Below are 11118 nucleotides of genomic sequence, written 5' to 3' on the forward strand. Positions count from 1 at the left end.
TACATGGAAATTGCTCCAGGCTCCTCGGGACCTGGAGGTACCTTGGAGGAGTGGAGAGCCCTGCCCCATGGAAGTGAGGCCAGCATCGCAGGGTGAACGCACTTCCTGGCCACAAAGCCCTCCTCCCCTGTCTGTGCCCCTCCTTCCTCCACCAGTTCCTCAGCCCCTACCCTGAACTGGAGCTGAGTGAAGACAAGTACCATTTCATCTTCTTTTTTTTTTTTTTCTATAATTATATTTTATTAATTTTCATAAACATTTACAGAGATTTTGGGCTTCCACTCATTCATTGTTGCACTATTCTCTCTACCCTCCTCCCAGTTTGTTCTTGTCCAAATGCCACAGTGCTTGTCAAAGCCAGTTCTGATTAATCTTCTTTGTCAGTGTATCCTTTGCCATTCCCTATCACTCCTCCCTGAGAGAGACTTCACCCTGAGTCATAAGGAAAAGGGGACGGCGTATTCTCTTAGCTACTTCCTGCTGAAAAGGGACGCTGTGGGTTTCAGGGTGAAGATCTTCTCTCACTACTCTAAAGGGCCCCTTTGGCAGTAGGAAACACATAGACTATTATGGAGATTGATTTTGGAATTCAGATGCACTCTTATTGATTGTGCTTGGCTGTACATGTACATATCCTTCAAGATGTATCATGGGGGTGTTGCAACCTAGAAGACACAAATTTGACTAACAAGTTATAAGTACATGAGTCCAAAAATTATGGAAAAGTAAAAGAAAAGATTCTTTCATTGTTTTACAAACACTCCCCCAGGTCCCCCCCACCATGCAGCCCTCGCTCTAGTCTCCTGTGATGACAGAAATACCCAGTTACATCTCTCTTTTAGACGGTTCTCTCCCTCCTCTGTTTCAGTGCAGTATACAATATTGAACCCATCTTACTCAGTCTCTCCCCAACCCCAAGGACAGTCCCATTCTACAACAGTGGCATCATGTAATATTTGTCCTTTTGTGACTGGGATATTTCACTCAGCATAATGTTCTCCAGAGTCAACCATTTTGAATAATATTGCATGAGTTCCTTGTTTTTCAATGCAGCATAGTATTCCATTGTGCGAATATACCACAGCTTCTCTAGCCATTCGTTTGTTGATGGGCACTTAGGTTGTTTCCAACTCCATTTCATCTTCTTAATGTCATTGTCATAAAGACATAAAAGTGTGCCTGATTCAGTCTTTTCAATCACTTACTATGCATCAAAGAACTGGATAATTAATAAGGATGACAGAAGAATTGCTGCATTGAGCTGTGCTGTTGGAGAAGAGCACTGAACATCCCATGAACTACCACAAGGACAGACAGACATGTCTTGGAAAAGGTTCAGTCAATTTGCTCCTTGGAGGCAAGGATGGCGAAGCTTCATCTCACATAGTTTGGGTGTGTTGCTAGGAGGGCCAGTCCTTGGAAAGGAGCATCAGAGGGACAGAGAAAGAGAGGAAGCCCCTCAAGCACGTCGCTGACACAGTGACTGCAGGACTGGCTTTGAGTGTGTCGGAGATCGTGAGGTTGGTACAGGATAGGACAGGGTTCAGATCTGTTGTTCATGGGTCTCTGTGAGTCACACTCGACTCAGTGGCACCCAGTAACCACAACATATCCTGTCCTGGTGGTGGTGCAGTAGGAGTGCAGTGAGAAGCAGCAGGAAGCTCCTGTTTAGGGCAATGGGGCGTTTGATAAGGGTTACAGTCGCACAGCACGATTAATGTCATGGATTAGCTGAATTGTACACCTGACAAATGATGAATTGACCAATGTATAAAACACACATACGTTACAGGACCTTTAAAAAACCCATGACCCTACGTGGTATTGTTCAACTCAGGCACACAGTTCGTCATGAGTTGGAGTTGACTGGGGGGAACCAAACATGCGTGTGAGGGGAGCTCTAGTGGTGAGGAGCTGTCTGTGCTGCCAGCTCCAAGGCAGACAGCTGCTCTGTGGGAGAAAGGTGGGCGATCCCCCCCCCCCCGGGGAGTCACAGCCTGCAAAAACCCACCAGATGGTCAGCTATGACAACACGTGAGGAATGACAAAGGATTCTGAAGGGTGGCATGCTTGCTAGGGTGACATTTGTCTTCAGGAGTCATGTGGCCATTAGATTCACCCAAGTCATGACCTTCTAAAAACCCAGAGTGTGTGAGGATAAATAAGGTCCCCTGAGTCCTCAGCCTGGCCAACCCTGGGGAGTGGTTGGCATGGTTCGTTGTTGTTGGGTTTAGGTGGTATCAAGGCAACCATGACTCATAGCGACCTCGTGGAGCACAAACCTGAACACTTCTCTCTCGTGGACCATCCTCACCATCCCTACTATACGGGAACCCATTGGTGCCAATACTGTGTCTGTTCATCTTGTTAAGGATCTTGTTCTCTTTCTAAGCTTGATGTCCTTTTCCAAGAACTAACCCCTCCTAACATGCCCAAATTATGTAAGGTGACGTTTTATCATCCTCACCTCTAAGGAGCACCCTGGCTGCACTCTCTCCAGTATATATTTGTTTGTTCTTTTGGAAGTTTATGGGATAGTCTGTATGCTTCTGCAACACCATCACTCAAAGGCATCGATTCTTCTACTGTCATTCTTAGTCAGTGTCCTGCTTTCACATACATAGAAAACAATTGCAAAAGCCATAGCTTGAATCAGGCACACCTTAGTCTTCACAGTGACATCATTGCTCCTCACTACCTTGGAGATGTCTCTGGTAGCCAACTTCCCCAATGCAACATCTCTTGATTTTTTGGCAGCTGTTGCCAAGGTTGGTGATTGTGGCTCCAAGCAAAAATCGTTAACCACTTCAAGCTTGTCTCCATGTATCATGATGTTGCCTACTGGCCCAGTGCTGAGGATTTTTGCTCTCTTGATGTTGAGATGTAACCAGTGTTAAAGTCTGTAGTCTTCAGGTCCTTCTAACTTTCAGCAACCAAAGTTGTGTCATCTGCAAACCACAGGTTGTGGTTCTGATGCCATATTCTTCCTCAAAGAGTCCAGCTTTTCGGATGATTATGGAGGTAAGCGACAAAGCCACATGCTGATCCAGCAGCTGCTGACACTGGCCACTGGGCCACATACGGTACAGACTCAGCCCAGTGCCAGCTGGCTTCCAGATTCTGGAGCCTAAACATGTATAATCATGGTGAGTACCAACCCCCGAGATGCAAGTGCTTTCTTCATCTTCCCAACAACGCCCTCACACGGTGGGTACATTCTGTCCTTGTGCTCTAGGGAAAGCAGCTCAAACTTAGAAGGCTGAGTGACTCACACTAGTTGACACAGGAAGTAAGTGACTGACCTTAGAGAACATCTGACTGGTCCCTAGTGTATGAAGGCCTAAGAGATCTCAACCACAGAGAGACAGCTGCAGTCCCTCCTGGTCCCCAAAGAGCTGGGAGAGGCCTCCAAGAAGTCACCAGAATGAGAAGTCTCTGTATATTTGGGCATGTTGTTAGGAGAGGCAATCCCTTAGGAAGGGATGTGACGCTAGGAGAGGTCAGCAAACGAGAGGAAGACCTTCTCGATGAGAGGGACTGACACAGTGACTGCAGCAGTGGACCCCCGTGTGTCGGGGATGATGAGGATGGGACAGGGTTCAGGGCTCTTGTTCACAGGGTCGATGTATGTCATACTTGACTTGATGGCACCTGACACCAAATCCACAGCACAGGGAGCTCCCAAGTATGCTGGGAAAGGACTCTGCTCCATAGTGCTTTCCTGCTATGATACTTACAGGGGCATGGAGAGCACCGAGTGGCTTTGAACCCCAACCTTCAGGTTACTGGTCACAGGTAAGCCCACTCAGGGACCATCGCTAGTGATAGCAGCTGCTTGAGGTGGATACTGGCTTGCCCGGCAGCTGCAGGCACTGTCCCCATGGTGCCCACACAGACTGTGCACACAGATATATGCAGCCCACTAAAGAAACAAAGCAGTCAGAGGACTGCAGATCTGGCCCAGAAACCCTGTCAGTGACAAGCCAAGGCAGTGCCCCCTGAGGCTAGCAGCCCGGCTTCCAAGCTTTCTCATCACTGCGAAACCAGTGAGTTAGAACTGATCCATAGCTGGCCCTCCAGCAGGTTTTTAGAGGCTATAAAACCCACGGGATGAGATTGCTCATCTTTCTCCTGTGGAGTAGCTGGTAGATTTGAACCATGTGCCTCTTTGTTGGCCGCACAATTCCTTAGCACTAAGCCACCTCTTCCAAGCTCTTGGTACTTGCTTCTATCCACAGAGCACTTCCCCCAAACTAATCCAGCGTAAAAGGGCATGAGACAAATTGCTATATTCGTACAGAAATGCAGAGTTAATCATATTTCTTTTCAAATGTCTGGAGTTTGTGGTTTGGTGTGAGGTTTGATTTGGTTTTTGTGTAAATGGAGTGACAGTTCTAAGCAGCGAGTGCAGTTGGAATCATGGCCCAGCTCCGAGGATGTGGCTGGGGGTGGCCTCTGCCACCTGGGCTCAGCTTTTGCAGGTACATCTGGGCTGAAATGGTGGTTGCAGGCCCTGCACGTGCAGCCGGAAGTGGGCAGGACTTGTTCACTTACAAAAGCAACAGCCCTGCCTCTGTGGTTTGACTTATGCAATAGGAAAAGAGAGAAGTGTATTATTCAAGAGGTTGCTTGAACAGAGGATGCCCCTAGTGTTGAGGCTTCCTGCATGACCACTCTCTTCTCCACTAAAGAGCCCGGGCCAGGCAGCTGATAAACCTATCAGCTGTGTTCTGATTGCCTTCTGATTGGAAAAGTGCACAGAAGCTGGCCCCTGGGCCTTCTTAATCTGGCTCTGCTGAGCAGGTTTAAACTGTAAACAGTTTGTACTGCTTAGGAATCTAATCCAGGCAGCTGGTAAAACCATAAAACCATTTCCTCCAAAAAAATTGCCTCATCAAAATGAGACCATCAGAACAGTGTGTTCTGCGATTTGATCTAACACAGAGTCTAACCAAACACTGCCTGTAAAATGAGTGCAGGCAATGGGGACGGCCCAGTCTAATTGTCCTAACTCCACAAGGGGAACTGTCCCCATCAACAACATCCATAGTACAGCACTAAGTCCCATGGTCTCCTGTAGTCCTGCAGTTGGGGCATCATTTTTCAGTCTTCCACAAGCTTGGGTGAAGACCACTGACTCTGGCTCGGTGGGGCAGCAGTCTCACGTCAGCTGTGACTCTCTGCTGAGCCTCCTGCTGTTCTGGTGTAGATCCTGTCTGGCTGGCACATAAATCTGTACCCCCAAAGGATACATGCTGCTTCCTCTTCCTTAGATTTCCAGGTTTTGCCTCCAGCTATACTCAGTTTAAGGGAAAGATTAGCCAATCCCCTTGTGGATAGGCTAACACATCTTATTTGGAGGATGCACCTGAAGCCCTCAGGGCAGCCCTACAGCCCTACAGGTCAGAATAGTACTGTGCTCCAAAAGCTTTCCAATGGCTGGTTTTCAGAAGTAGATAACCAGGCCTTTCTTCTGAGGTGCCTCTAGATGAACTTGAAGTGCCAACCTTACTGTTACCAGTAGAACACATTAACCTTTTGTACTTCCCAGGACTTTCAAGTCTGGTGATCATAAGTGCTACAGGCAGAACAAGTTCTTAAATGCCACATAGTTATTTTAATGTAGACTGAAAACAAATGTTGCATAACAGTATCAGATCCTCTGACTTCTAAGATATTGTTTGGTATTGATTGCAAGCAGGAATGGCATCCACTTCCTAAACAGCTTGCCTCTATGAACTCAATGAACTTTGAGAAATGATGATAGTTATAGAGCAGCTTCAGGTCTTTTGTTCAGGTCGCTATAAGTCATACTTAATGTGATGGCAATGAGTAACAACAACAACAACCCGTCCATGTCAATGAACATTTGACTGTGTAGATCACAACAAATTGTGTGGCTAACCTTGGGGGAAAATGGGTATCCCAGAGCACTTAATTGTGCTTGTGCAAAACCTATACTGGGACCAGGAAGCAGTCCTCTGAACAGAGCAGGGAAACACTGCATGGTTCAAAATCAGGAAAGGAGTGCATCAGGGATGCATCCTGTCTCCAGGTTGTTGTTAAGATGTTGACGTTGGCCGCATCAATGTCAGAGCTTTTTCACAGCTTGTTTAATTTGGTGCTTGTTGGCCTTGACATCCACAATGAACACAAGTGTGTTGTTATCTTCTATCTTCTTCATAGCTGACTCAGTGGTCAGGGGAAACTTGATGATGGCATAGTGGTCAAGCTCGTTTCCCCTGGGTGCGCTCTTCCGGGAGTATTTGGGCTACCTGTGGGGTCTCAGTGTCTTAGGCCACCGGAAGGTGGTGACATGCGGATCTTGTGTGTGTGTGTGTGTGTGTGTGTGTGTGTGTGTGTCTGTGTCTGTGGATGCCCTTCAGGACACCTTCTTGGCTTTGGCTTCAGTTTTGAGAGGGACAGGGACTTTTTTCTTTGCTTTCAGCAGTGCTGTATTTGTAGAAATGGGGGGTATCCTATTGTTGTTATTAGGTGCCATCAAGTCAGGTATGACTCATAGTGACCCCATGAACAGCCCACCTGAACCCTGCCCTGTCCTGTGCCATCCTCATCTTCTCACACACCAGAGCTCATTGCCGCAGTTACTATGCCCATCCATCTCGTTGAGCGTCTTTCCTCTCCTTCACTGACCCTCCCTACTGCCAAACATGATGTCCCTTTCCAAGGGTTAGCCTCATCTAGCTATATGGCCAAAGTATGAAAGACAAAGCTTCTCCATCTTTGCCTCCAAGGAGCACTCTGGCTGCACTTCCCCAAGACATATCTTTTATTCTTTTGGTAGTCCATGGAACATTCAGTACTCTGCTCTAGAACCACAGCCCAAAGGCCTCAATTCTTCTGTCTCCCAGTTGTTCCATAGAAGAAAGAGAATTTCCCCCCTTGAGATTTACTGCCTCTGGAAACCCGCTGGAGAGTCAGCTCTGGGTCATTTCTGACTTGCTGGTACATAACAATAACAACAACAGGATGAAATAAATCGTTGTGGAGTTGACTCTGATGCAGAGGGGATCCTGTGTGAGTCAGGGCAGGACTGTGCTCCTTCATGTGTTCAAAGGGCTGTTTTGCTTTGTTTGCTGTTTTAACACTAAGCATCTCTGGTAAACACTAGCCTCTAGCAGTCACTTTCACGTGCAGAGGCCCCTTGAGGAAAAACATGCTTGAAGCTTAGTCAGAGGGAACATCTGACAGAGTGACAAGAGGACATCCCTCTTTGATAGTCAGGTAAAGGCATCCTTGGGCACAGGCTTTCAAGGATTCTGAAACTAGAAGAGGCAGACTGCCTGGAGCCTGGCATGCCTCCAGCTCCCACATCTTTGGCATCTTTGCAACCAGCAGCCGAATGGGCCAGAAAAGCAAGATTAAGAGTGGTTTGGCCACAATTTCTTGAGAAAATACCCACATAATACCTGTCACCATACCCTGGACACAAACTACACATCCTTTGGAGAGATCCAGTGCCATCTCTGCATCATGTCAGCATCAGGCTCACTGTTACAGTCACCGTGCCAACCCACCTCCTCTACAGCACCTTCTGCAAGGTGGGCTGTGATGGCCTCGTGCCTCTGAAAGCCAGGGTCAAGGTCAAGTGGTAGACTCCTCTCCAAAACTGCAGGCTCCCAGGGCAGATTGAGTCTCTTTGATCCTCAGCAGCATTGCCCAGGGAGAGGCCAGAGGAAGTTGTTGCTGTTAAGTGCCTGAGAGTCGCGGATCTGAACTCATCCTTTCCTGTACCATCCTCACTCTTCCTGCCACACCAGAGCCCACAGCACATGTACCATGTCAATCTTATTTGCAGTTTCTTGTCTAAAGCGGCTGGATTCCAGAAGGTAAGTTGTCAGAGGAAGTCGGCCTGGGAAATCTCCAGCAGGGAGAGTAGCAGAGGTGGGATGGCTGGCCGTCTGAAAGCTCACCTCTGCCCTGCCATCCCAGGTGATTCCTGAACAGCCCTCATCCAGCTCTGGCCTGCCTGGCTCCGCCAAGAACAAAGAGAGGAGCTGTGTGTGAGCTGTGGCCAGGTCACACTGGGGAGCCACAGCGCGGGCTTAAACGTTAACACACCCTGGGCTGAGCCCTCAAAGAAGATGCCAGTCAGCACAGAATCGGAGAGTGTTTTGATGTGAGGGAGGTGACTGTGCTTGTTGTTACTGTTGTTTTTAGGTGCCGTTGAGTTGCCTGTGACAGCCGGTGAGCCTGTGAGCAGCAGATGGGAACCCTACGCAGTCCTGCACCACCCTCGCCACCTCTACCAGTGTTGGACTCACTGCTACAGTCGCTATGCCAATCTGTCTCGGTGACCCTCACCTTTCCCAGCATGATGTCTTTTTCCAAGGATTAGCCCCTCCTGAGAACATGCCCAAAGAATGTGAGATCAAATTTCACCGTACTTGCCTCAAAGGAGCACCCTGGTTGCATTTTCTCCAAGACATAAAGATTTGTTCTTCTGGCAATCCATCAGTTATTTAGTACTCTTTTCTAACAACAGTCTTGCTTCTTCTCTTGTCATCTTAATTAATTGTTCAACTTTTAAATGCGTAGGGCCTAAGTGAAAAAAACCTTGACTTGAATCAGGTGCACCTTAGTCATTAGAGTGACATCACTGCTTACTTTAGCATTTGCCAGAGACCCCTAATCCCCACCCTTTGGGACCTCAGTGGCTGAGGTGGTAGTCATGTCTCAAGTGAGACCCAAAGCAGAGCAGGGCATTTATCTCCTCAGGGGCCCCTGCTCTTCCCATGGTCTCCTTCTCAGACCTCCCCTCTGGCAGTTTCCCACTGGACCAGCCCAGGAGTTCTGAGTATATGGGAAAGAGGCACCTTGCCAAGCCAGGATCCCTCTGCCCTGTAATTAAAAGGTTACATTTCAAAGATACTTTTAATGATGCAGAAAGTAGTTTCCAGAGAGAAAACAACACAAGAGACACCGCAGATGGTGGCCCCCAGCACTCTGCTGTGTTGGCATCGCACACCTCTGTCAGGGTGTGTCTCCTTCAGCGTCAACACTGGGCAGATGCTCATCATCCTGGTCATCATCTGAACACCCACTGTGTGCCAGGAACTGCACAAGGACCTGCCTGCCATCCTGTGGGGGAGAGATGAGCAAGAGAGACACTGCCAACAGCAGTGTCTTATCATGTGAGGCCAGGCTCCCAAGAAGAGGGTGACCAGGGGATGAGCACATGCTCAGCATTAAGATGAGGAAGAGGCCCCTTCTTTCTGGGCCCTCTCCTTCCCTCTCCACACCACCCCCCATTCTCTGTTCCACTAACTGACCCCCTAAAACCTACACATTCACACCATGAACACTGGCACCCTCTCGCAGGGTGTCCATCCACCCTGTTGCCTTCAGAGCCTGAACTGGGTCTGGCTCCCACCCAAGTCAGGACTCCATGCATTGTGGCATACGCTCAGAACTGATCCATAGCTGACCCTTGGCTTCTCAGAGGCAATAAGTTGAACAGGGGTGGATTGCCCAACTTTCTTCTGCAGAGCAGCTGGTGGATTTGAACCATGTATTTTCAGGATTACCAGGTAGATTCTTATCATTAGGCCACCAGAGTCTGTTGTTGTTATTATTAAGTGCTGTTGAGTTGAATATGACTCATTGTTACCCCAGGAACAACAGACCTGAAACCCATCCCATGCTGTGCCATCCTCACCACCTCTGGCACACTTGAACCCATTGCTGCAGTCATTGCATCAGTTGGCCTTGTTGGGGGTCTTCCTCTCTTTCACTGACCCTCCACCTTTCCAAGTATGATATCCCTTTCCAAGGAATAGCCTCTCCTAAAAACATGTCCAAAGTATGAGAGACGAAGCTTCACCGTCCTGCAGTGAGGTGGGGACATCTCAACTGCTCTGACCCCAGTTGCTTCTCTTCAGGGATTGGAGCAACATCACCATGACAAGTCTTCCTTCCCAGAAGAGATGCTGCCCCAGAGTAGGCCCTTTGTGATGTCTTTCAGCTAGAAGAATCAGACTTAGCTCTGGAAAAAGGATGATTTTACTCAGCTTTTTCTTTATCAAAGGCATCTCTCCGGGATAAACTCACCAACTCACTTTTAAACTGATAATATGGAAAGATTTGAAAGTCTTTTGACCACTCATGCTGTCCTCCAGTGCCACCGAGAGGGCCCCAAGGCAAGACAACTCCAAATGAGACCGCGGAACATGCCCTCTGGCCCCTTCCACAGGCTCACGGCTGTGCTGAGCCCCTGGTTGCCATCCCCGTGTCAGTCTGTTCCACCGAGTCGTCCTCTTTTTCACAGACTCTCCACGAAGTGTGACATCCTTCCTCAGGGCCTGGTCCCTCCTGATAATTCGCCCATAATACATGACATGAAGTCTGGCCTCCCCTGCTTCCAAGATATGCTGGCTTGTTTTGACTCCCCCATCACAAAGAGATCTTCATAAGTTTCAGCTGTGATAAAATCCTCTTACATGGAGCCATAGACACATAGGTCATAAAAAAGAATTCTAGGCTTAGTGAATGGACTGGGGAAAGTATACAGAATCCCATTCACCCATGGACATCAAACATTATTTTATCTCTGGCTGCGTTTTTGCTGCTTCTGGTGCCTTCTCAGCCTGGGATTCATGGTAAAATTCACTCCAGTTCTTCATTATAGAAAGGAGTCACACTTGGACTTTAACCCTTTAACCTCTAACACTTTCTCAGTTCAGATGGAGGAGTCTTCTTTAAATGCCCTCAAACATGGCTGCTCCATTCTTGATGGCAGTTGATCTGATCTGTAGCTGAAAATGAAATGTTTTAAGAGTCTCAGGTGTCGCCTCTTAAATGCTGTTCTTGCAGGCTGAGCCCGGCATCTCTTCCCTGCCTGCCACCTCCTTCTCAAGGCTGCTCTCCACGTGCTCCACTAGATGACTGAACTAAAAGACAGGAAAACCCCTGCAAACCTTTTAGCTTTGTCCCCACCTTGTCAAGAGTCAAGCCTTTCTTTAGTCTTTGTCTGCAGATACTCTATTATAAGGTGAACTTCCTAAAGCACATCACACCAGAAAACAGAAAGCAGAGAAAGGTCTTGGGCTGCTCCAAATGTTCATTGGGTATCACAGAGTTCCCATCACTGCCACAAAC

Source organism: Elephantulus edwardii, unplaced genomic scaffold (assembly GCF_000299155.1).
Source record: "Elephantulus edwardii isolate Elephantulus edwardi_28Jun2011 unplaced genomic scaffold, EleEdw1.0 scaffold00218, whole genome shotgun sequence".
Classification (NCBI taxonomy): Eukaryota; Metazoa; Chordata; class Mammalia; order Macroscelidea; family Macroscelididae; genus Elephantulus; species Elephantulus edwardii.